General features: G+C 43.6%; 1 protein-coding gene across 1 annotated transcript in view; it reads left to right on the forward strand.

The window, feature by feature from the left end:
• The first annotated feature begins 1,539 nt into the window (after positions 1-1,539).
• col8a2 (collagen, type VIII, alpha 2) overlaps positions 1,540-22,305 on the forward strand; it is a 44,338-nt gene continuing 23,572 nt past the window's right edge. The window contains exon 1 of the mRNA XM_041053131.1: positions 1,540-2,307. The gene's annotated coding sequence lies outside the window, so the exon portion shown is untranslated. The remainder of the gene's footprint in view (positions 2,308-22,305) is intronic.

Here is a 22,305-nt window from a genome sequence, read left to right on the forward strand (position 1 = left end):
AAATAAAATTAAATCAGTTCCATTCTTTATTCCTCTAATGTATGTTTAATCAATTTGCTATCTTGATATTGATGGAATTTGCCAAAAGAGAGTAAAAGAAGCACATTAAATCCTGTCTGCACTGTAAATTTTGTCGTAATGACACTTTTCAAACAGCGGGTCCCATTAAATGTAACTGACATTATCCAAATATGTCCTTATTGAGACGTAGCCCTACAATTCTCATGCAAGGAAAAGCTGAGTTCAGCCTGACTTTGGTTCTAATGGTTGGTAGATTACACAGTCTGGAGACGTTTATTAGACTTCATGAGCAAAACATGAATGAAAGGAGTGCAGCACAACTGCCAGCTTTTGATAACTAGCCGGAATTTATGCAGTGATTAAAGTAATGAATCAGTGGACGTTACTGAAATGACAGACCTTTTAATAAATCAGTCCCAACTGGCACGATGTGATGATGAGCAAAGCCCAAAAAAAAACACTTGGACAAACGTTTGACACTGAGCTTTTGCTTAATTCTCTCTAACCCTCTCTCCTCCCACTGAAGCGTTTCAAGATCCACTTGGAATGACAGTCTCTATCTGATCTCTACCTCAGCCAATGGCTTAGTCCCAGCAGGTCTTTCAGGAAAAGGCTCGGCCAGTTTTCCTCCAGCTCGTCCAATCACTAGCACAAAACAGCTTGCTCTTCAAGCTCCACTACCATAGCACAACCCCAGCTAACTCTCTGCCAATTAAACACTGAATGCTAAGCCTGAACTGGTCTTAGTAAACCTCTGCTCCGTTGGAAGTTACCTGGTGACCGATAAGAGCTGGACTTAACTGTCCAGGTTAATAGCTAACGTCCAAAACATGATTTCCGATCACCCATGATGAGAATTTATGCATTTTCCCAGCAAATGCTTGGCACATTTTAAATGTAAGGTCTGTTAGATACTTGTAATACATCTTGTAGCAATGAATAGCCGGGCTGTAGCAGCGAAATGTGAACCGATGTCATTTACTGCTGTGCTTTGGTGATTAACCCCAAGAGAGTGCTATCGTGTAACGATTATACGCAAACTGCAGCAGGGTTTAGGCAACAACACAATGCTCCTTTATGTATTGCACTTATCCAGTGCTATGTCAGGCATAGAGATTATTAATTTGTTATTGGAAGTACAAGGCAGGTGAAGTTTTTGTGGGAGACTCTAGGATTCAAATATCTGGGTTGTTTCATGCCAATATCTACAGGTTGAATTCGATTTGATGATTTGATTTGTGAGCATGTTTGAAAAGCAAAAGGGATGAAGGGCAGGGGGATTTCTTGGAAGGTGAGTTTGGGAAGGAGAGGAGAGAGCAGAGGGAGGCAGAACATGAGCAAGAGACGCCTCCCAATTCCCCTCTTCTCGTCTTTTTTCGTTCCCTTCCCTCCTCTTCATCCTACCCCACCCCTCTCCGCGCGGCTGCTACCCCACCTCTTCCTGCTCACTCCCCTCCTTCCTCAGCGCAGCCAGCTACAGACACTTGCTTTTTGTATGAAGGGGGTTAACCCAATGAACAATCCTGTCTGTCTTTCCCAAAATAAGCCAGTGGGAGAGGGATCGGCGAGTAAGCCAGGGAGATTGGAGCAGTGAGGTGCACAGCCCCTGGTTATAAGTCCTGGGAGTGGGAGTGCAGCCTGCTTGGACCCACATATACACTGCCTTGCTGCCTGCCTGACTGCCTGACTGACTTGACTGACTGACTGAGTCTCACTCCACTGTTACTCACTCTCTCTCCCTCTCTGTCCTGCTCCCTCGTTCCTTCCCTCCTACTTTCCACCCTGGAGAGCGAGAGCGCACAGATTGGGAAGGTGCTCTTCAGACCTGCGTCTGGACAGCCTGAAGACGGCACAGAGAGGATTTTTCCCTCTTCTCTCATCTTCTCCCACACTTTCACCGTCTCTGCCAGACAGCACATGGATGAACTTTTTTGCTTTTTGCTGGAGGCAGAAAAATAAAAGTTAAACAGTCAGTTTGCTCCACCTGCAGTTGAAAATATTCAATTTTTAACTTTTCGTTTTGGTTGTTTTTGTTTTTTCTTTCTTTCCCTGCACTTGTGAGCAGCACTGGACCAATTCAGGGTGCCAGCTCTTTGCCCAGGAGGACACCACTCCTCTTTTTTGGCTGCATGTTCACTGAATATCTGATGCCATTGCATCCCATGGGAGACACGCGTGGCTGAAGCAAGGAGGGAGGTAGAAGAGAGACCCACCTGAAGCTCACACCTACCGCTTCCCTTACCCAGTGCATCCCCCTGCCCCTTAACTCGCTCTGAGGAGAGAAAGGTAAGCTCTACCTGTCCTCATATTTCCTCTGGCTGTGTTAGCAGCCTCGTGTCCTGTCATCTCTTGTCTTTAAACTTTTATCACATGTGGCTGCGGTGAGCGTGGCCAAAGGAAACAGAAGGAGAGAACAGGAAAGGGGGAAAAAAATAAAATAAAAAATAAAAAACAGACGGTGCAATATCTTAGTCATGGGACCTGCATAATTCTCCTCAGTCCTAAGCTAGTGCGCAGAGTAACAACTTCCAGATTAAAAAGAACCTGTACAGTTTGTTCACCAAGCTCCAGCCGAGACACTGTATGGACACTGAAGTTGTAGATGTGCAACATCTATTGATCTGCTTTGAGTTAAAAAAAAAAAAAAAAAGACAGGGATGTTTCTATGCTCTGAGAAGTGATGGGATTGATCAGGGATTCTGCTTTGTGTATGTGAATTTTTCAGATGTTGGGACTTAGACATTGTTGATGCATCCACATACATCTGGGACGTTTACTGATGATGTTTAAGTGGGCGTGGTGTGCATTTGGATGTATCGATGGTGTATCGAGGTGGGGCAGTGTGGTAGCTGGACGGGTTTGGCTCTATAGCAGATATGCTGCTTATCCTCTTAAAGAGGAGTGTCCTCCATGTGCATAGATCGTGTGTTTGTATCTGTGAATGTGATTGTGAGTGATCATAGTTGTGACTCACTGTCACGTGTTCTGTTGACATGCACGGACAGTTTTTGATAGATTTGGTAAACATATTATATCGTGCGTGGAATGTACCAGATGGTCACATGGTCCTCTTGTTTTCCCTCTTCTCTTTTCTTCTCCTCACCTCTCTCTCCGCGTTGCTTCACTCTGTCCATCCACTGTGACGCCTCTGGCAGGCGACGCTGCATTCCATTGTAACGACATCTCCTCATCGCAAACAGAAAGAGGAGAGATAGGCGCGACTGCGAGTCCTCAGGTATCCCGCAGGACACAACAACAGAGAGTGAGACAAGATACAGAGAGTTGGGTGAAAAATGAAAAGGACAAAGACAGAAACAGGAACACAATAAAGAGAAGATTCCAAAATGCATGCTTTGCTGAGATGATGCATTTATCGATCACATGTGTTTCAGTGAACCAACAGCAGGCGTTCTCAGGAAGGAGAGAAGTAGAGGGAGACAGAGAGAGAGAGAGAGAGAGAGAGAGAGAGAGAGGTGCAGCTTGAGGGTAAGAGAAAGAGAGAGGGGAGGGAGAGAGTCTGGAAAAGACAGTGGGCTGGAGTTCTGAAATCCAAAAACATTTGGCAGCATCCCTCTATTTCACTGGCTTACGGCAAGAAAAGTCGACTGGATATGTACCTGTGGTTGTGTGTGTGTGTGGGTGTATGTGTGGGCGTGTGTGTGTGTGCGCTGGTGCACGTGTAGCCACACATGCATGCTCCTCGGTGACTGAATCTGTGCGAGTATCAAAGTGTGTTACACAATCTTCAGGGGGGAGTGGGTGAATGGATACACACTAAAGTGTGAACTCCCCCCCTCCCCTCTCCTCCCCTCCCCTCCCCTGGCAGTGAGGAATGACAGGAGCTCTGCGGTCTGCAGAGCTGCTGGTGCACAGCAGCGTCTGCTTCACTGTTTAAAGTAGTATTTGCTCATAAAGTTCAGGGGCCTCTCATATAGATTTAGTGGTTTCCAGTCAGCTTCCCACCCTCTTTTTATCCCTCTGGAGTACCTGTAGGTACTCCCCACCCCCACACACCTTTTCATGGCGTGTGTCTCCATGCCTGGCACAAGGGTGATGGCAACATTATTCTGTGACCACAGCAACCCCATGACACTGACTGGGATTCCATGTTCTCCAGTGGGAGGCAACTGGTCAGCAATTGGTTGACTGGTGGTTACAAGTAGCTCAAGTGTGTGTTTGTGTGTGTGTGTGTGTGTGTGTGTGTGTGTGTGTGTGTGTGTGTGTGTGTGTGTGTGTGTGTGTGTGTGTGTGGAACATTAGTTAACCACAACTAACAGCCTCCAACCAGCCACCCATTCCAGTGTTTTGATATTCTCTGCCAAAGCGTGACTGACCGTACACAAACAACAGTCACGCTGGGTGCTCAGCAGCACACATGTGCAAACTTTATGCCCTGTGCAATGCAAACATCTACACAGGATTTATCACTCCATACAGACACACACACACATCTCGAACAGATGAACACACTCACACAGTCCGTTGCCAAACCGCTTGCTAATATAGCGCTGAGCTTCTCACGCCCCACTGCAGTTACTTTATAGGCCAGAACGTGTTGAAGTTGGGACTTTTAAGACTCCAAACTTAACATCAACTCCTCCATTTTTTGAAAATCTTCAAGGGATGATTCCTGTTCTGATGTCAAGGTGAAAGAACAAGGTCCTCCCTGCAGATCTGTAGAGATTTTTGAGCGAGCTTTCATCAGCAGAGCAGCAAAAGAGAGAGAATTGAAAGGGAAGCACCTTTGGATGGCTCTGATGTAAGGCCGTATGAATGTCTCCTCCAGGCACCTTAATGTACTTCGGACTAAATGAAGGTGTGGAGATTTCAACTGGTCTTTTAGGAGCCATTTCTGCACTAATACCCACAATGTATCAGTCTTTGCTTTATTAAATAGTCTACACTTTGTGGCCACAAGGAGGCAGAATACCAGGCTATTCACTTAGAAACACATAGCATCTTGTAGTTAAGAGGACCTGTTGTTATATTTGTGAACGCTTAAGTGATTAATTATTGTGACTTTATGAGTGTTATTACATCTGACAAATGCAACTCTAAACTAAAATCTGTCGTAACTGATAATAATCAATGCAGTTTCTCATTACTCTGTTACCATTCAGACACCATGATTTAGTCACATCCTTTCTCACTTTAAGGCTCAGTAGAGATCACGCTGTCTTTGTTTTTAAAATTTTTATGTATCACTTGCATGTACTGTATTTCACTCCCTAATGGTCCTGTAGTCCATGTTTGTATATGTATATGTGTGTGGGTCACTCTTGTGCAGTGCTAACAGGAAATGAAGGAGAATGCCACTCATTCTCAAGGAAAAGTAAACGCCCACTTATTCCTTTGCTTCCCTGGAACCCAAACACCTTCAGAACACACACGCACCGACACACACAGACACACACGGGGACACACACAGACACACACACACACATTTTCCTGAGGAAAGAGAGTGAAAACAGGGCCCTCCTTTAAGGATCTCTCCGACAAAGAGCGTGTTTTCTTAAAGTGCTCTTTTGTGCCGGAAGACCAGGCCTGTAATTACACAAATACACACACACACACACACACACACACTGTACATGCACACACTCTTCAGCACGTATTATAAGGCTTGCTAACCGGTGCTGCTGATATTCTGAATGAGGAATTGCCATGAAGGGCGGTGGAAACAGAATACAGGCCCTGGTCTTAATCATTGCCTGGACCATAACATTCAAGATTAATAGGCCGGATTTGTTTTTCAGCTAAAAGGGGAGAAGAAAAAAAGAGACACAATAAAAAACTGAAACATATTTTTGCATGCCGTTGCACAAAGATTTGCATCTTGTCTCCCTCTACTTCCTTTTGCCTTGTGTGTTTATAGTCTCTAAGCTTGTCTACACATCACTAGTTGCCATCTTGGCCTGGACATGTAGCTGAGACATGTGGAACTCAGTCAGCTATATGGCAGATAGAGACATATGGTGCTCCAGAGAGGATGGAGGAGCACATTATTAATCCAGCCCTTGTAGTGAAGTCTGTTATGTCGGCTCTGTATGAGCTCTGAAGAAACCGAGCAAAGGGCATTAGGAGGTGGACGAAAACAAACAAAAAAAAAACAGTGGAGAGTTTGTGCAGTTTTCTATGATTCTAATTTTATTTGTATTACAATTTTGGCAACTTAACTTATTTAGTTCTCTGTCTGTGTCATTCTCTGATTCATTTGTCTGTTTCCCTTTATCTGTGTTTATCTGTCTCCCACTTGCACTTTCATTCTCTCATAACTGTGTCTGGACCAAAGGGAGTTTTTCCATTGGGCTGGCAGCAACAGGGGGACAGAGAAAGAGAGACAGGGAGACCGAGCAGTGGGGAGGCTTGGCAGACGCCCCTTGTTATTTTTCCTCCGCCTCCCATTGACTCTGTCAGCAGTGTCTCAGTCTTAGAAGAGCCTGCAGGCTGAGAGGAGCTTGACAACATGCCCTCTTCAGCTATGAGAAGGAACTTATTGCAGGCACGCTTACGAAACAGAGGCAGGAGGAAGTGGGGACTCTCATCGTCGCATTGCCACTTTTTCCCCCTTCAGCATTCCCCTCCCGTCTTGATTTTCATTCCAGTTGCCCCTGCTTCTTCCCCTTTCTCTGTCCTTTCCATCCGTTTTTACTGGTGTAGACTACAAATCCTCTTGAATCAAGCCCTCGCTTTTTACTGGCCTCAAACTAAAACCCCTGTGGTAAAGCAACCTTGTTCTCCAATGCCAGACATTGCTTTTTGTCAGTGAGGCCTGAACAAGGCGCAGTAAGTAAGCCATGGACAACGCATGTATTAAGCAATGCTTCCTGGAGTCAAATCTATATTTTTCCACGTTTTTGGGGGTGGGGTGGGCAGCAGCTTGTATTTTCAAGGAGAATCCAGCAAGAACAAACAGGAATGAGAGCCTGAGCGCTCATCCAGCAACAGTGCTGTTCCTAGTTAATGGGATGTGACATCTTATGCTCCACCACTGAGGCTGAGTCTTTCCTGGTTCAACTCTGGATGCAAGGAAACAAGAGTTTCCCTTTGCCTCCTGAGGATGTGCGTAACCTCCCCACTTACCAGTCTCAGTTATGGAAACACAAAAGGGGATGGGGGAATCCATAACTTTGAGTAAAGCCAATTGAAGAGTGTTTGATGTTTAGTTGGCTGCGCAGGGCAGATGTTTGTATGTTCAGGTAGTGAGTACAAATGAGCATGTGTGTACAGTGTAGGTTTATTTGCCTTTGGTTTTTGACTCTGCTACCTCTCATTCATTGCCCCTCGGTTCACCGTCTGGCAAGAATTTTGTTTGGGGCTTCCAAAAGCAGGACACTGGGCCAAATCTTAACAGGGGTCAACTCCTCAGTATAAAACTCACATTATCCCTCTTTTCATCTTGTTACAGACATACTACCCGAGCCAACTGTTTATTTTTATTATATCATTTCAGATGCAGGATGGATATATCTCTGATGGGTCAGTATTGAGTAAGGGGTTGGAAACAGCTCTTCTGAGACAGTTTGAAAAGCTCCAGACTTTGTTATTGTTCAGTCTGAGCTTGATTTAGACGTGTGCGTAGGTGTTCGTAAAAAGAGAAAAGAGACCAGGGTTATTGTGGTGTTATGGTCCCCTCAGAGCAGGATAATAAAAAGCATTTTATTTCAACCAGATTTTCTGGAGTAGGAAATGGATGCTTACTAAGTGACATACGTATTGTACAATCACACACTGGGTTTTTTTCCTAATCCTTAGTAGCAGACAGCAACTTCATATCTACTATGAATCAACAAGTTTTGTTCCACCAATTACCTCATGGTGAAGCTTGCTGCTGTTTTGAGAAATAGCTTTCTTACCAAGGCTATCTATGCCAGACTACCAGCACCTCTAAAACTCATTAATAAATAAGAAATAGACCAAGATGAGATGTTTTGACTCACCTCTCGTATTTCTGCTAAGCTAAGCTAACCAGCTGTTAGTAATTGCTTTATATTAAGTGAACAGACAGGAGAATGGCATTGTTTCTCATGGAGCTCTTGGCCAGAAAACAAATAAGTATATTTCCCTAAATGTAAAATGTTCAATTTTCCATAGAAATCCATCTATAGCTCTTACAAGCTTAAATGTTGGCAATAATTATATTGTTGCAGAAAAAAACAAGATACTTAATGCAAAATGTTGCAGATTTTTAAATTCTGCTATTTTTAAACATTTGTAGTACATTTAAAGCAATAAATTATTATTTTTTTGGCCACTTGGAGCAGCAGAACAAGCTGTAAACAAACCACTGACATACTGTTTTACATGGCAGCTAGTGATGTAGTTGATGGTGAACATGTTAGCAAGAGGTTGCATATTTACACATATGGAAAACATGGAACAACATTAGCTTTCATTCTTTAGTGTTTCTGGCCACATGAAGAATTTAAGTCCAGTATGCACCCTGCTTTTAGCTCTGTTTTGGTCTTCACCAACAAGAAATATGTCATCCTTTAGCTGCTAAATGCACATCTGTGTGGGCTCGTAGCACAGTTAACAGTCGGAGGTTATGACACAAACAACTTAGAAGACATTTCAGACATTTTAGCATCTGTTTTGAGCTTATTTTGGTAATGTAAATGACGCTCAGCGTGATATGAAATGGAAACATTTTAGACTGTCAAAATGTCTTATGTCTTTTAACATATTAATCACTCTGCCATCTTTCACTAGCAGGTGATTACAGGTGTCCACCACATGGCCACAGACATCTGTGAGCCCTCTCCTTTCCAGCCTTAAACAAACTGGCAGGGGTTGCCAGTTTCTGCCCAGATAAACAACTGAAATTTAGCTTGGCTCACAGTGTTGCTCAGAAAGATGGTTTTAAGTGGACTCATCCCCTACAGTGGACCACCCGGGGCTTTTGGGTTGTTTCTTTTGAAAATTTAGTTATGTCACACCGTATTATGCGTCTCAAGAGCCTAATTTACGATTCTAGTGGTTCACACAGTCTTTTTGTACCCTGATATATGTTTACCATGGCTTCAATCCCATGTGAAGACAGTGAATTAAAAAAAAAAAAAAACTAATTAGACAAAACACACAAATTTCTACTTGAGCTAATACAGTATCCCATGATTGTTCAATGCAGGGTGCTGGTTCGCTCAGACTTTATGTTTACATGGCCTTGGCTTAGAGACTTAATCCTTTCTGTACAGACTTTGAGCTCATTGAGCAACATGTGTTTCATAATGCAACGCTCAGAGGCATTAAGCAGCATTCAACACAACCAGTCCTTCAAGGCTTTTGTCCTAATCATTTCCTGTAATCAGCAGCAAAGCAGTGAAACGATGAAATGAAAAAGCGACTTTGTGCTCACTCCAGCTCATTTTAGGTGGACGCTGTGTGAGCCTTGCTCTACTGAGTGCATTCTGTGTTTTGTGTGTGTGTGTGTGTGTGTACATGGTCTTAACTGCAGTTCTCTTGTTTCTGTTTATCCCTACAATACATGTAATGCTTCCTGAAGTTAGACACGAGAGGCAGTGCAGTCTGGCAGCATTCCTGTGTGCTTAAAGAAGCTGTTGAAGAAGAATTATTTTGTTTCATGCTCACAAGACAGGAAGGGTTATTGCTCTGCCTCCAGTAACAATTTAGGAGGGATACAAGTGGAGTAGAGTTTCATGGAGAACATTTGAGATGCTGTACAGTGAAGACTAGGATAAACAAACACAAGACTAATTGGATGACAGCCTCACTGTTTGCCTCTACATCACGGCATTTTGCTCTGTTTTGTCTGTCAATGTGAGCCTCTATAGGTAACATGAGTAAACATGCAAGCAAATACGGAAAGCTTATCCTTATAAAACCTGGCATTTAAATCAGTGGTGCCTCATTCACCATATGTAGTGATGACATTAAGTAAATCTCTGTAGATCAAAAACATCAGTGGTCAGCTCATTCATCCATATGAGTGCAGAGTTTTGACCTCTTTCCACGTATGAGAGCAATATCACAGGGTTTGAGAAGCTGCTGTTGTCCATAAGCTGCAGTTGCATAAAGCACCACAGAAGTGAGCTGTCTTGTTAAAAACTGGGGAGGCTCAGAGATTTACATGAGCGGAGTTAAAACCTGGATGTTCTATAGATGATAGATTGCAGAATAAAAACATCCTCTACCTGACATTAACCATGCAAGCCTGCAGTTGTTTGGACAGTGAACACTGCAGAAGTAAAACCACTTCTGGGAGGATGTTCTTTGGCCAACCAACATAATACTTAATTAGAGGGGGCTTTGAATCAATTACCACTCACTTTCATGTGGTTTGCAGATGGCTACATTTTCTCTCTACTCCACTTTTTCTGCTCTTTCCTCTTCGAGCCGCCAGCAAAAAGCCCTGTTGCGTTGCCTCATTGCTAATTTGAACCAGAGAAGTGGTCATTTCCTAACAGTGGGCCCCGGTCTGCTCCACAAGCCGAACCGACAAACCAGCCCAATGGAGCCTGAGCTGGAGTACTCCCAAAGCTGGGCAGAAACCACACAAACCCAAGTCTTCCTGACATGTGGTGAAAGTGTGATAGGGATATGGGAAACATCAGGAAGCGTTAGGAAAGAGGGATGGCGATAGATCCATTTGGAAAAGAAGGAAAGATTGAAGTAGGACATGATGAAAATGGGGATAGAAGAAAGTGGAAGGGGGCGGTGATAGTGGGAAAGAGGCAAGGAGAGGTGAAAGTATAGGAAAAGATTTGAAGGTAGAAGAAGCAGAAAAGAGAAAATAAGCTTGGTCTGAGGAGCAGTCAGTTTGTAGCAACCATGTGGCGTCTTTGATCTGGCCGAGGATTTGAACCAGTGTCAACAGAAACATGCAGGGGCCGTCTGTTTGCTCCCAGACACAGATCATTCCTCCATGAATTACTCTGCTTCAGTTCGCCACAACCTCTTTACTACTCCAGTGTTTGTTTACCCTGTCGGGAACACCCGGCCCATTCCTCAAGTTGAGCAACAAGCTCAGTAATACCCCAGAACTCCTGCAATCAGCTAAACTTTCTATGCCGTTAATCTCTCGGGGGAAGCAAAAAAATCTGTGTAGTTTTGAAGATTTAAAAGATAGATTTGAGTCAAACAGTACTGCCTTTATATTCTGTAGTTTGCTCAGCAACAGAGTAAGCTCCCATTTCGCCCTGTAATACAGCGTCCATTCACTGTACTCCAGTCACTGTCTTCCACCACAGGGAAGAGGCATGTTCTGTATCCCTCATCATCTGGAAGGAAGAGGGAGGGATAACAAGGAGGCGGAGGAGGAAGACGAGGATGCAGACATGTCCGCCAGATCGTTATAGTGAGAGGATGTGTCCTGAATGCTGTGTCCCTGCCATATGACAGCTTGCTGATTCAAACCTCATGTTGGGAGCAGAGAGACAGTGAAGAGACAGCAGAGTCAGAGGCTTATTCGTGGTTAGACTGCAAAATGGGTCGTTCGTAGCGATGATACCACTGAGACTCTGCAGTCACACTCAGCTCTGCAGACCTTTTTTAGCATCTTTCAGCTCATTGTTTTGGATTCATGGCCCAAAACTTTGGCATTTGATGGAACTTTCAGAAGTCTGACAAAATAATCCAATCTGGAAATTTGGAAAAAGAAAGACCAAGAGATTTTATTGCATTGGATTATGGGAAGTGTAGTATCCAGTGTTTTTGGACCTTGACCTATACAAGGTTCTAAAAGTTGGGATGTCTTGACCCCAGCAGCATTTATTCTTATTTAAATTGACATCTTGCAAGTCCCCAGACACTATGGAAGTCCAGTCCCAAATCACTGGAGAACCTCTTTAATAATTTTGTATATTTTATATTTTTCTAATACTATACATAAACATAAAAGGTTGTTCTCTCTAAAGTTATATCTTCGTTGATTTGAATTGTAAAGAAATAAAACTGCATACCCAGACTGTGCAAGTTTTCAGTTGTTAAGAAAGATGAAATTACTCTTTCACAAATAATGTCTTATGGTGGTGTGAATCCTGTGAAAACAGGAAGGAATTCATTTTCAAGTTTCACGTCTTAGGTCCCACAATATTCATAATTTGCAGTATAAAAACAAACACCTGCCTGGTGTGAAAATGTTTGAAATATCAGAGACCTAAAGAGAACCACATATCTGTGTTCTTAATCCCTCTCTGGGAGGGGATCAACCAGGACATCTTGTCTTCAGGGATGCTGAGGAAGGCCAGCTGAGACAAGCCAGCTGTAACAAAGTAGGGAAACGCACAAACAGCCATCCACTCTCACGTGGAGACAATGACAAATCCAGACCCCTTGAACACTTGTGGGGATTGTGTGTAGACCCCCTCTAAGTCAGCACAGTACACACTAACAGTGCCCTAATGAATTGATGGCCTTTCCACAGCAGGCTGTATACAGTGTGTTTGTGATCCGAAAACCAGGTTCGCTAACATTTCTCTCTGCCTTGTGTCTTTTTCTGTTTTCTGTACATAATTCTGTTGATCACATATGTCTTGCTGTTTTCTCTGGAGCTTTTCTTGTTGAAAGGCATCTCCCAGTGAGCAGAGAGTGATGATAGTCATAATGTGGAGCTCTTCTCTAGGAAAGATAATGCTTCTGTTGTACTGCACCATATAACTCTGATCCAATTGCTCCTGATAGTAAGGGAAAACAATCACTTTCATTCAGGAGACTTGTGTTCCATAACGTAGGTGCAGAAATGGTAGGCAAACCTCTTTTAAAAGGTTGTTATTGTCTATAAAATAACATTGTCTCTGACTGCAATCCAGAATTTTTCAGAAATGTCCAACATTAATGTTATTGTCTGGTGACAGGGTTGGAAAGAAAACAGCAATTACGGTTCAAGAGTGGCGGGACTGTTAGCAATATGGCTACCATTGTTACAGGGTTGTCCCAGTTGAAGACCCCTCCCCCTTTCCTTAGCGGTGCTAGGACAGTTATTTTAAACTCCTTGTTACACTCACACACACCTGAGGTATGCAGTCCATGGAGTCTGCATCGATTAATCTGCTAATCTACTCCATGTGACACTCCTCCTCCTGCCTTCCTCCCTACCCATTACACCCCTCTCAATACGATTATTCAGAGAGGAGGGGAAAAAGAAAAGCATTAGTTGTAATGCTGCCAGGGTCCAAAATTGTCCAAATAGTTCTCAGGCCTGCCAGACACAACAGCATATTCACAGCCTCGGTCTGTCTGTGGATTCAGTTCTGTCTGGCACATTTGGATTCTGTCTTCTGTTGTGTCCTTTAGCAGTTTTGGCATTTTGCTAAGATACTGCCTACATGTCTTGTCTGTCTATTGTCAAGAAATGCCATGACAGCGCTGTTGTTTCTTGTGCATAGACTGTAAAACACATAGAAGCGTGAGCCCATGTTCCCATGCAGAGACTCAAACTTTGAGTCTCCTCGCTCCTCTACGTGTTCTGAGCTCCAGGGAGGAAGGAGTCGTGTCATGCCTCACCTGTAACCTCAGATGCACTTCATCCTATGTCCTCTCTGCATCCTCTCTCCCTGTGTGTCTCTACTGGTCCATCATTCCCTCCGTAGAGGGCGTGTGGAATGTATCTGTAATCATTTTCGGTGCATTTTTCTGCAACAAGAGGGAAGCTCAGACAGTAACACAAAGTGTCTGGTGGGTGGGAGCATATGCAGAGATGCAGACAGCACAGACAGGCAGACAAAGTAATGGATGGTGACGTTTGTTAGCTGAGAAAATCATCTGATCCACAGATACAGAAATTAAGACTGGCCAGGACTGGACCGGTTTCTCAAAAGTGTCCTAGAACAAAAAACATCTTTGTTCTGTTGACTTATGATGCTTTGGGAAACACAGTTTTCAACCCAGATGGTAGGGTTTTGTCTCCCCTATCAGTCTAGACTCGATTTATTTACACATCTGTGCCTGTGCGATAAGCAAATTGTAGCCATTACCTTATGAGTGTGAGAGGGCAATTGTGTTTTTCCCCACAGTGTGGATAAAGAAGCAGAGGCAGGAGGGGGGAGAAAAAAAAAAACGCACACAAGCAAAATTGAGTGTGACCACTGTGGGAGATGTGGTGAACATCAAGAAGTGGGGGGGTGGAGGTGGAGGTCTGGAGGAGGGGGGGTTGGGTTGGGTGGGTGGGCGGCTGAAAGAAATTTGGCATCGTTGATGGAAACGGGGGTCTGGAGCCGACGCACACTCGCACACAAACACATACATGTGCACTCTCAGAGGACAGACACCAGCACCCATCATTCAAACGGCATTTTAAGGGCCATTTAAGTCATTCCAATAAAAACCGCAGCCGTTATAATACGTTGTCCAGGGGAGACAGAGGGAGAGAAAGTTATGGCATGGGCAGGCTAGGGGTAAGGAGTAATAGAAAGAAAACGCAGGGAAAGTAAGTCAGACACTGTTTGTTTTCAAGTCTGCACTTTGAATCTTTTTCATGTCATTCTTCCTCCCTGCTTTTCTCAGTGAGAGAGAGGCAAGATCTCCAGTCTGGGAAAATGATTTAGTAATAGCAGGAAGGTGTGAAGGGTTTATATTCCTTATCAGTAATCAGTTTACTCCTCCTGTTAGCTGAGTGTGTGATATTTCCCACCGGTGTAGTTCTCTTGTCTTGAACGCAGTGATTTGTCCACAGTGCCAAAATACTGACCCCTTGTTGGCAACTTGTTGCCAGGAAACATTTCACGTGATGTCTGAACCTGTGGTGCTACCTTTTGCTATTTGCTAATACCTGTTTATTTACCCTGATGTGTAACCCATCACCAATGTCTGTTTGGTTGTTGCCGCCCCCAATCCCTCCCATTAATATCCCAGACTGCCTTTAGACAACAGGCTCCTCCGAAAACATGGCAGACCAGAACAACATGTAGCAGGAAAGTGGGGGGAGTTGATCTGTCTGCCTCACAACCTTAAATCTCCATCCAAGGCCAACAGCCACATAAGCAGCGTTGCATTCCGACGACTGTTATTTCGGCATTATGTCTATTTGCACTGTTCTCAACTGAGGGGCTGTGAGAAGCCGTCTAAACACAGCTCTCTCATACCACGCGATCCTGGTCAGTGTTAGCATAGCCGACTGAGAGCAAATATGGAGCATGGCGACAGAGATGTCGGACAATCGCTCTTGACTTCATGATCTAGTTTCTTAATTTTCTTTCTTTTTAGAAAAGTATGCATCCAATCATGTCGCACAAGGAGGAGGGAAACAGGTGTTTGCAGTGAAGACCAGCAGACAAAGAAATAATGACTCGCAAGGATTTGAAATACAAAAAGTTCAGGAATTCAACTTGACTTGAGATCTATTTGTGACTTGCCAAACAAAGATTTGTTCTACCAGCCTGTTAATCTGGATAATCCAAAGAACTCAGAATATCAGACGTTTTCATGGAGACCATGGTAAAAGTCTCAGTCACAGTCAATAATTTGAGTAACCAACCCTTAAGGCACCCATGCCAAGTTTGTGCTGTTATATCACAGTGGACTCTGGCTGTTCTTTCCACTCTGTAGCAATAGTTTGGACCAAAACCTTAATTTATTCTTCTCTGTTTGCACGTCTGTGATGCATATGTACTCATACTCACACTCATACACATAAATAGACATGCACACCTACAGGCATGTACGGTACGCACACCCGCACCCACACCGACATGCTAAAGGCTCAGAACATTTTTACAGACCATTCAAAAACCATTACTCCGGATTTACAGAACATGTATTGGCTTGTTCTCCTTTAAACCCACCTACCACAAAGCTCACCCTCGACATGCACCACCTCCACCGCCAACACACGTAAAGTTTTCTTAAACTTATGGTTTTGAGCATGAATCGATGTCTTCTGTCCCCATCTAGTTTTGCTTTGCATAGAAAACACACACACACACAAAGAGTGTTGGGGTTTTCGCTCCTACCTCTCCAGACCTAAGTAAACACGCTGGCTTCCAAACCATACAGAGTAGTGCTAAAGAGACGCGTCAGACAGGGCCTGGGGTTATGCTTTCTCAGCAGTGGATGAATGATTTGAAAGGAAAGAGAGGTTTTGTGGGCAATTTACATACGCGGGACTCTGAGTCATTTTGGGGTCGTTTGCGGGCTGCAGGCAGCCATTCCGCTGGCTCTGGACGGACCATCATGTCTCTGTTTGATGGCCTTCATTCACACGTGCCCTTTCACTACTCTGTTACGACCTCACACTTCACATGGGAAACTGAGGGAAAGATGTTTACATCTGCAAGGAGAGAAATAAAAAAAACGAGAGTGACACAAATAAGCAGACAAGGGAGACAAAAGACAGAAAGACTAGACATATAATCTATTTCCATTGTGTACCACATGCCCTTAGAGCACAGATTTCAGATTGTGTTGATGATTCTTTTACCCACCTCCCTCCTCTCTGCGTTGCCCGCTAGCATGATATTGCTCAACTGGAAAACAATGGCAGAAGCCCTCCATCTGGTTGCAGTTTGTATCCCGTGCCAGTTTGAGTGGGAGTGATACAGAGACCTCCAAAGGGCTTAAAACAACAACAGTTCACAGTCGCTAAGAGTCGGTGCATATTTCCAGCTACTGTAGCAATAAACACACACTCACACACACACACACACACACACACACACACACACACACACAGACACACCGAGGCACATGTTCATACACAGAGAAACCAGAGTGTGTAACTATTAAATTAATATAATTCAAAAATCTGGTGACTGGTCACGTTCAGGGAATGGTGGAACGGGCAGGTATTGAAAAGACATTAAAATTACAACCCGTACGATGCAACAGAGGGAGAGAAAGTATGGCCATGTATTTGAGCCCATGGCAAGTGCAGTGGTGGAATGTCCTGGGGTGTTTTAATGGAGTTTGTCTCTCCACACCTGTGGAACTAATAGTGTGCCACTGAAGTCAGATGTCCTATGAAAATATTTGGTGGAATGAGAGAGGGGGAGAAGGGGGGCGTGGATCAGTTCGGAGGTTCATACCTAAAGACAGGCGTGTAGTTTGGCTAAGGCCTAGGATTTCCATTAAACGGCAGGTTTGAGGAACAAGATAATTGCTCTAGCAGAGTCTCCAGCCTGAACCCCATCTCCTCCTCTGTTCCTGTTTCTCCAAGAAGCACTCTGCTCTCTCCATGTGCTGCAGAGTCTCTCTGAAAAAAAAAAACACACTGTTTATGGGCATGTTGTTTGTTGTTTTCAAGTTTTTTTTTTCAAATTGATTAAAATCAATGAATAGTTAATGTTGTCATTCTTATAGTATATTATCTTGCCATTTTCTATTGTTTCAATTTTCCAGTGAACATTTGCATATTTAAAATTAAAATTAATTCAGTTCTCTTTTGTGGATTGAGCAACACGTGTCCTCAGGGTGCATGAAACCTTTTCATTGCCAATTAAATTACTTAAAAAATGCAGGGCTTTCAAGCTAAAAACACTTTTTTCTTCTTCTTCTTTTTGTTTTCACCCGACAACAGTGATATGCCTACAAAGGTTTTTTGAGGTCACTGAGGATAAGAAGCCAGAATGTGGTATGGAAATGGGCCTGGTAGCATTAGGGGATTGGTTGAGGCTTTCCACTGTTGCTCCCTCTGTCTTTCTTTGAAGTCAGTGATGGCAATAGTTATCTCAAATGAGGATGTTCCCATGTCCCTTTTACATCTAGGGAGTGAGTTGTGGTAAGCCTTGGGCTGGGTCTTTTACAGTGTGTATACAGTATGATTTTTCAAATATGGGGCAAGATATTTAGAAGAACGCTCTTCTATTTATTTTGAAAAAGGTTCTTTGATTGTTTTATTGAAGCCAGTGATGTTAGTCTCCCATTGAAGCCATAGGTTCACTCGATAGGTCCACTTTGGTCCACACTGAAATATCTCAACAAGTATTTGATAGATTGCCATAAAATCTGGTCCAAATACCCATCCATCTATCCACAAATATCAGAATCCTAATGACTTTGGTGACCCCCTGACTTTTCCCTATAGCACTACCATGAGTTCCATGTTTGTGGTTCTGACATTTGTGAAATGTCTCAATACACATTGGTGTCCCCCAGAGAATGAAATGTAGAGACTTTGGCAATTCATTTATCTATGCAGCACCATCATCAGGTCAAAATTTGAATTTGTTCAGTATTTTTGTGTGCAATTAAATAGTTATTGTTCATGTTTACTGCTAATTATCAAATGTTAGCACGCTAAAATAAGATGGTGGGAACGGTAAGCATCTAAACTACTCAAAAAGTATTTGATACCTTCTGCAGACAGACACTACTGGAATACAAGTTTCTCTTTGTGTAGTAAGGATCCTGTGCAGGCAACCACAGAGTGACAAGGGTAACAAACATAATCCTTAACAGTGACTGACATGAGATTTGACCCTCTGACTCTTTCAACTGCTTCATAATTGGTGACATTTCCCAGGTCACGGTGGGTCACAGTGCGTGCACAGTAGGCAGAGAGGAAGCGGTGATGGTCTGGTGGCTTTTGACTGACGGGTGCTTAGCTGGTGGGCAGATGCTGGTTGATAAATGTAGAAATGGAGAGCAGGCAGGAAGGTTCAAAGGGAAGCTTAACCGTTGCTTGCTTTTACAGTGCTATAGGGTCACATTCCTCTGGAAGACTTTTAAATCCTTCCAGAGATGTTAGAGCACGAGGTGTGAATGGATAATGGGGGATTTTGCTCAAGTGGGTATGTCTTGAGTAGAAAACTGATGGAGAGTTGACAAGTTGTGTTGAGTGTGTCATCTTGGATGCGAGGAACAAAAGCCCTCCTTCATTTCCCAGCCGTCTTCGGTCACTAGAACAGAGCTAACAGTGGGCTGGCAGAGGGCGAATAGCTCCATGGATCAAGCCCCAACTAAAAGCTGTGGCAAAGTGCCGGGCTGCCCCATACCACACAGCTCTTCCCCTCACCCAGACTTTAATCTTCATCCCACTTTGATTTCAAAGACAGAATCACTAATGTGGGAGGAATGGAAGAAAGGGGGGAGAGAGAGGTAGAAAGAGGGAGGAGTAATGGGGGAATAATTGAGGAATATGGTTTTCAAAGCTGTGTTATTTTTTTATGAAGCTGTGAGACGTATTCAAGTCTAGAGATCAAACGGTGTGGTGCTTTTTATGTTCTCAGACCACAGTGAACGAAGGAGCTGAGGTTTCCCGCAGCGGCCTGTTCTGTGTCATCCCAGGAACTTGAGCAGCTTTCCCTTTCCTTGTCTACCTCTCCTTCTTTCTTTCTTTCTCCACTGTCTCTCCAATTCTTGCCATTAAGCTTTTGTGTCAGTTGTTGGAAGTCAGTCATGGGCTTTGCTTGGTCCAATGGAGGCCGTTCAAGTCCCTCAATCAGCTGTCACACAGTTGAAATGGCACACTGTTAAACATGTGTGCCTCTCCGTACTGCCTTTTATTTTCAGAATTAAATACAAAGTCTTCCTTTTCAGAGCATCATATAAATCACAGAAGAACCGAATGACTCGTTTTCTGTAGCTGTTAAAGTATCAGGTGTTTAACGGAACATAAAGTCTGCTGTGTGTAAAATTTGACAGATCATTAACAAGGGTGTATCCCAGAGGAAATGACACATTTTCTCATCTATGATCTCACTCGCACGCTTGCACGTAGGTTGGAGGCATCTGCCTGGGCTGGGCAAGATCACACAGTCAACCTAATCTGACTCAGTCTTGCCAGCCCGTGGTATTCCGACCGCACTTGGCCTGGTGTCCTCTTTCTCCGCTTTGCACTTATTTGCCAACTAACAACTTGTAAACAAACTTGGTGAAAGAGGTCTCTCAACACCCACTTCTCCCTCAAATCCCCTCTTCATCCTTGTCATTCCTTATTTTGGCGGGTCGGCCATTTAGGTTTGTTTGGAGTAATAACACTGCAGAGACTCCCACCCTTGGAGGGATTTAGTTCACTGGAAGAAATTAATATGACTTCATGAAGGTATACCTTTCACTCTGTCTTACTTATTAACGTTCCTCCTTTGACCCTTTATGTGTCTTGCTGCACAGTGGAGTTATTGTGCTGTACAGTAATTAAGCTTAAGCAAAAGATGATTTTTTTGGCCACTTGGGGGCAGCACAAGCTATGAACGCAACACTGATATTTTATTACCTTTTCGACGGGTCTAGTTTGTTAGCAAACACTTGCATGTTTACACATCCAGGAGATACAGAGCAACATTTGCATTAATATGGAATCATCGCTTTTCTGGGCACCTGATGAATTTAAATTTCCACAAGCTCCACCAAATCCTAAGGGAAATATGTGGCTTTTTAGCTTCTAAATGCCCCACTATAGTCACCAGCTAGTCTTTAACTTAATATATAGTATGTGTAATGTTTTTACATTACACAAAGGCTACTGCTGTGGTCGAAGATACAGTTATCAGTAAACAATAAAGTTGTGAGCGGGAGGAAAAACGCTATGAAACTCTTTGGAACTGAGATTAACTCCAGAGCTGAGTGATGATTCTCTGTGGGCTCATCACTACGATTGCCCCCTTCCACATACAAATAGTAATGTGATCCATTGTTGACATAGAAATACTGGCCAGAGCAGCTTTAAATAGGAGAGCTTGTAAAGTTCAGACAGAACAACAGCTGCATCGCCCAGATGTTTCAAAGTTACAAACCATTTTTTTGTAGAACACGTGCACCTCGAGCTTCCTGTAAAGACAACAGGGCCGATCTCTGTGTCTGTTCTGATTTATTTGCTCTGGATAGGCTCTGTTTAAGGAGCCTGGCCTCCGCCACCTCTCAGCATCTCTCCATCCTCCCCCTCTGCTCCTCTAGTGTCCAAGGATGTGTCTCATTCTCATGTCTGTGGTGTAAGTTTTATTCCTCTCTAACTCTCATATTCCTCCCACCAATCCTCCCGTCCCCTCCAGCTGCCAAGTGGAGACAAAGAAGCTGCTTCAGCCCTCCTTTGGTCTGGTGATTATCTAAGTGAGGGCCCATCAATCTAAAACTAACTCCAGACTCTCAAGAATGTCCCCTTCTTCTGGCTGCCAGGTTGGAGATAAACACATATCTGATCTTGAGAATCAGCTCTTAATGAACCATTAGATGCATGTGGACTGATGTAGCCTCCTCCAGCCTTATCATAACCTCTCAAACTATGCTCCGTCATGCTAGATGCACTGATATAATCTGACTGAAGTGCTGAGCACAGATCCCACTGTTCAAAAACAGGAAAAAATCCCTATTCAGTGTTTCTTTCTTTCCACTTAATTTCAACCATTTGCCTCATAATGCATAATGAGAAGGTTGTTATTGCGTCTAGCATCGCAAAAGCTGAATGTGCTGTTTTATTGGCTCTTGGCAGCCCCGCAGGAATTCCATGAGGCAGGTGAACAAGGAAATGGAGTTCATTCAACACGACACAATTATCCGAATGTTTGTTGTCATTAAATGCTCTTTTGTTTTGTTTTGTTTTTTCTCCATCCTGATGAACCACGCTCAAGCTTGACATTCTGGGGAGCAGACTAGACACTTTTACAGCGCATTAACCAGAAATTTGTCCCGATTTTTGTGTGTGTGTGTTTGTGTGTATGTGTTTGTGTGTTTATAGTGGTAACAGATGTGCAAATAATTCCTTTATACTAATGAAGATCTAATACTTAAGCTATAAAGTCTCACATATAGCATGTAGACATCTCAGGGGACTTTAAAAGTCATATCCAGATTATATAAGTTTGCAGTAATGTTATGCAGCAAGCTCCCCCCCCCCCCCCCCCCCGAAAAAAAAAAACGTCCCAGACTGACAATGTAGACTGACGCCGCCTTTGATCTTCGTTGTTATATCTTGTCTCGTAGCAACTGGAACATTCCACTGTGTGTCTCTGATCACCTCCTGATGACTGGGACTTAGAGATAAGAGAGGAAAAATGAGGAGATCTGGTTTTAATATAAGACGGAGCCCTGATGAAATCAATCACATAAACGGGAACTGAACAGGGAGTCACCCCTATCCGCGATTAGTGTCAAGAGAGCGGAGGGGTGTTGACAGGACGGGAGGGAAGGTCAGAAGGAGAGACAGTGTCACAGAGGGAGAGAGAGTGAGCCAGAGAGATAAAGGCAAAAATGGGACGTCCTCTTCCCCATCTGCATCGTAAGTTTTTAGGGAGGAAATATTGAGTTAACCTCTGTATCTACGAGGCACGCTTCGTCTGTCCTGCTGCAGGCTTGGACTGATTTATGTCTCCTCTCCTTCTCTGTCTCATCTCCCACACTCCATTGTCCAACAGCTACACTTCTTTTTCTGTCCCTCATTCACCTGGGTTCAGCTTA

The sequence above is a fragment of the Toxotes jaculatrix genome, chromosome 13, assembly GCF_017976425.1.
Source record: "Toxotes jaculatrix isolate fToxJac2 chromosome 13, fToxJac2.pri, whole genome shotgun sequence".
Lineage (NCBI taxonomy): Eukaryota > Metazoa > Chordata > Actinopteri > Toxotidae > Toxotes > Toxotes jaculatrix.